At 36.6% G+C, this 5,015-nt stretch overlaps 1 pseudogene; it reads right to left on the bottom strand.

Moving 5' to 3' along the window:
• Positions 1–312: 312 nt before the first annotated feature.
• LOC112826314 (ATP synthase peripheral stalk subunit F6, mitochondrial-like) lies at positions 313–673 on the bottom strand (annotated as a pseudogene).
• Positions 674–5,015: the final 4,342 nt, after the last annotated feature.

Here is a 5,015-nt window from a genome sequence, read left to right as displayed (position 1 = left end):
AGGAAACAAACTGAGGGTTGCTGGAGGGTGGGGGCTGGGGCCTGGGGGCTGGGGTAACTGGGTGATGGGCATTAAGGAGATCACATGATGTAATGAACACGGGGTATTATATAAGACTGATGAATCACAGACTTGTACTTCTGAAACCAATAATATATGTTAATTAGTTTAAATTAAAAAAATAAATTAAAAAATAAAGACATTCTTTTAATATATATTTTTTTGACAGTTGAGAAATGGATGTTTATTCTGATCCCATTGTACAACTAATCTAGGACAAATTACCAAATAAATAAATTTTACATTATTTCTTCAGGACTGGGGTTTTTCGATGACTTCAAATTTAGGATCTTCAAATTTGAAGTCCGGGAATGTATTCTTGTCTGCTTTACCATACATTTGCTTAAGCTTAAAAAGTTCCCTCTCTAGGTCTTGCGGTACTCTGGGCCAGGATCAACGGGTTCTCCAGATGCCTGTCGTTTAGTTCTGTATTCTCTAATCTTGTCAACAAAGAGTTTCTGTACAGGATCAAGTTCCTTATTAAATGCTACTGCTGTAACACCAATATTCCTCCTCAAATGGACTGAGACTGCAGACCAAATGAGAAAGGAGAACCTGAAGAGCCTCTGAAGAATCATGGTGATTCTGTTACGGATAGGAAATGTCTCGGAGGCAGTCTGCCTCTTTTAATATTTCTTGCAAGACCATTCTGTTGGCAAAAAATTTCCCCAGTTTTTGTTTTTCTGAGGAAGTATCTATTTCTTGTTCACTTTTAAAGGTTAATTTCCAAGGTACAGAATTTTAGGTTGGTGATTTTTTTCCTCTCCACACTTTATTTTTCTTTCTTTCTTTCTTTCTTTCATTTTTAGAAAGAGCACAAGCGAATGAGTGGGGGAGGAGCAAAGGGTGAGGGAGAGAATCTTAAGTGGACTCTGCAATGAGCGCCGAGCACCACCTGGGGCTGGATCCCTCCCCCCACCCCCACCGAGATCAGGACCTGAGCCAAAATCAAGAGTCAGATGCTTAACCGAGTGAGCCACCCAGGTACCCTCTCAACACTTGAAATATTTCACTCCAAGCTCTCCTTGCTCACATGGTTACTGAAGAGAAGTTGGACGTAACTCTTATCTTTGTTTCTCAATAGGTAAGGTGGAGTTATTTATTCGGTTATTTATTTATATTTTATTTTTTTAATTTTTTATCCCCTCTGGCCTCTTTCAGGATTTTATCTTTGATTTTCTGTAGTTTGAAATGATAGGCCTGGGCGTAGTGTGTGTGTGTATGTGTGTTTCCCCCATTATCCTCCTTGATATTCTAGTTTCTTGGATCTGCAGTCTTGTAGCTGACATTAATTGGGGGGAAATTGATCATCTTTATTGTTTCAAATATTTCTTTTGTTCCTTTCTCTCTTTTCCTTCTGGTATTCTCATTACACGTGTGTTATACCTTTTGTTGTTTTCCCACAGTCCTTGGATATTCTGTTTTTCTCAATCTGTTCTTTTTGCTTTAAAAATTTTCAAGACTTTTCCTCTAGCTTAGAGATTTTCCTCAGCTGTATCCTGTCTACTAATAAGCCCATTAAAAAGTATTCATTTCTGTTATAGTGTTTTTTTATCTTCAGCATTTCTTTTTGTTTTTTTCTGACGTTTCTATATCTATGCTTACATCGCCTTCTGTTATTGCCTGCTATTTTATACTTTAGAGCCCTTAGCATATTAATCACGAGTTGTTTTAAAGTTCTAGTCTGATAAATTCTAACATCTCTCTCATGTTTGGTTCTGATGCTTGCTTTGTCTCTTCAGATGGTCTTCTTTTTTTTTTTTTTGCTTTTTACTCTGTGTGGATATGATGTACTAGGTAAAAAGAAACGCTGTTAATAGGTCTTTAATAACGTGGTGGCCAGGTGTGGGGGGTGAAGAGATGTTCCAGAGTTCTGTGATTAGGTCTTAGGGTTTTCGTGAGCCTATGTTTCTGGACTGGGAACAACTATTTCTTAGTTTTGTTTTGTTTTGTCTCCTCTTAGGTGGGATAGGGCAACTAGAGTGGGCTGGAGTTGGGTTTTCCCTTCCCCCAAAGCGGTTAATCTCTGATAATACTCCAGCAGGTCAGGCTTTGGTGAACTAGTTTCCCACGGGGGCAGGCCTTGTTAAGAACAGAATGTTCTGGTGTATTTCAAAATAGTTCCTTTTCCCAACCCCCTCCCTGAAGTTGGAGGGGATTTTTTTCTCCTCTATTTAATTTGGAAACCTGGTGGATCTCCAGAGGGCAAATCTCACAATATTGTGATTTGTGAATGGATCCCCCTCGAGCTTTGAACTACCAAACTTGTCCATACTGAGCCTTCAGCAATTAATCAATTACAGTTTGGGTTTTCTGAGCATGGGACCCTGTCCTGAGGCAGTTTCCACTCTGAGTCTCTGCTCTGGTAAGTCATGATTACATGATTTCTTCTGTCTCTCCAATCTTGGGGGCAGTGGTTTGCCTTGTGTCCTCCCCTGTCTTACAGATCCAAGAGTTGTTGACTGTTCCGCGTGTTCAGCTTTTTACTTGTGGTTAGGAAGAGTGGCAAATTCCAAACTCCTTAGATTGCAGAACTGGAAACCCGAGATCCTAGTGTTCCATGCTTATGAAAAGACATGATTTTTATTTTTATTTATTTTTAAAATATTTTATTTATTTGAGAGAGAGAGAACGAGTGGAAGGAGGGCTAGAGGGAGTAGCAGGCTCCCTGATGAGCAGAGAGCCCGACATGAACCGAGCCAAAGGCAGATGCTTAACCAACTGAGCCACCCAGGAGCTCAAAAGAGACATGATTTTTAAAAGCACCACTAAAAAAATTTTTTTGGCACATGGAGAAATGATTATATGTATTTTAATTTAATTGTTGACCTCAAAAGTTTACTTATTAATTCTAATAGTTCATCTGCATGTTATTTTGGACTCTATATGCAATTTATATCATCTTCATAGGAGGATATTTTAATTTTTTCTTTTTAACATTTATATTTTTAGTTACTTAATTCCCTCATTTTTACTCTTTTACTTTTTTCTCCTGCATAATTCTTAGTAGAAAAAATAGTGGCAAGTGTATTTGTCACAGTTTGATTTCAAAGTGTAGATAAATTTTCAATATTTATTCATTACATTTATTAGGTAAAGACTTCTTAAATTCTGTTTTTAGTTTTCTATATTTTTATGTCAAAAATAGATTTATTAAATATATTGAAATAATTATGTATTTTTGTCCTACTTAAAGGATGTGGAAAAAGTAGATTTTTAAATGTTAATCTTGCATTTCTGGAATATATCCAATTTAGACTTTTATATTTTTACATTTGTTTAGTTGTTTCTGCAAATAAGTTTTTAAACAAGTTTGCATCAATGAAAGAGCCATAGTCACTTGTAATTTTCCTTTTAATTTCCTTTTATTTTCAGATTTTGCTATTGAGGTTATTCTGGGTTTTTACATCTTTTGTATTGAGTTTGTGTAATATATTCCCTCAAATGTTTGAAAGAACTCTTGAAAACTATGATCTGACATTTCTTATTAGACGGTTTTAAATTACAGATAGATTTTCTTACAGTTTTACAGATTTTGTATTGCTTTTTATGTCAGTACTACATGATGTGGTTTTCCAGGGATTTGTATAATATGCTTAAGTTTCAAATTAAGCATGGAATGGTGTTTAAAATACACTCTATGAATTTATTATATCTGCATGTTGTGTAGTGAGTGTCCTTTTCATTCCGGTTGCTAGTTATTGTATCTTCTCACATCTGTCTTCGATCAGTCTGCTCGAAGTCTTTTTCAAAGAAACAACTTTGGCTTTTTATTTTCTCAATTATATATTTGTTTCTCTTTGCTTTGTCCTTTCTTTTTCTAGTTAAATATGCATTTGCTATTCTTTTAATTGTTCATTGAGATGGAATCTCAGCTCATTGACTTAGAGCCTTTCTATCCATATATGGTGATAGATTTTCTTCTCAGCAAGTTCTACATGTGAAGAAGTTTCTGTTTGTTAATTTTTACAGTTTTAAAATATGTCTTATTGACGGGGCACCTGGGTGGCTCAGTTGGTTAAGCAACTGCCTTCGGCTCAGGTCATGATCCTGGAGTCCCGGGATCGAGTCCCGCATCGGGCTCCCTGCTTAGCAGGGAGTCTGCTTCTCCCTCTGACCCTCCCCCTTCTCATGCTCTCTCTATCTCATTCTCTCTCTCAAATAAATGAATAAAATCTTTAAAAAAATATGTCTTATTGGGGAATAATTTACATGCAGTAAAATTAATTATAAGTATACTGTTTGAGGGTTCTTAAACAATGAATACAGTCATGTAACCACATCACCAAAAACTCAGAATATTTCCACTTTCTAAAAAAGTCCCCTCATTCCTTTTTTGGACACTCCCTTTATGTTCCCTCTGTTCTGACAACCATTTATCTTTTTTCTACTACTGTAGTTTTGTTCTTTGAGAATTTTATATATGTGGAATCCTTCTCATGCAGTATGTAGTCTTCTTTATCTAGATTGTTTCCCTTAGCATAAGCTTCTTGAAAATCAGTCATTGGGTATAGTTTTCAGGTGTGTAAGTAGTACATTCCTTTTATTTTTATTTTTTATTTTTAAAGATTTTATTTATTTGAGAGAGAGAGAGCCAGAGAGAGAGAGTGATTGGGGGACTGACCAGGGAGCAGCAGAGGGAGAGGGAGAAGCAGACTCCCTGCTGAGCAGGGAGACTGACCTGGGGCTCAGTTCTACAACCCTGAGATCATGACCCCAGCCAAAGGCAGAGGGCTAACCAACTGTGCCACCCAGGTGCCCCTAGAGTACAAATCTTTGCATGAGCATAGGTTTTCACATCTTTCTGGTAAATATATAAGATGTGACTTGCTGAGTTCTATAGTGAATGTAATTTTTTAGCTTTCAAAGATACTGATAAGCTGCTTCTTAAACTGGTTGTGATGCTTTGCATTCAGTTATCAATATAAGAGAATTCCAGTGGTTCTGCAACTTCT

Source organism: Callorhinus ursinus, unplaced genomic scaffold (genome assembly GCF_003265705.2).
Source record: "Callorhinus ursinus isolate GAN/ISIS: 27379988/994484 unplaced genomic scaffold, GSC_fseal_2.0 scaffold7, whole genome shotgun sequence".
Classification (NCBI taxonomy): Eukaryota; Metazoa; Chordata; class Mammalia; order Carnivora; family Otariidae; genus Callorhinus; species Callorhinus ursinus.
The sequence above is the reverse complement of the archived record's forward strand: the minus strand, read 5'-3'. Positions and strand labels throughout refer to the sequence as shown.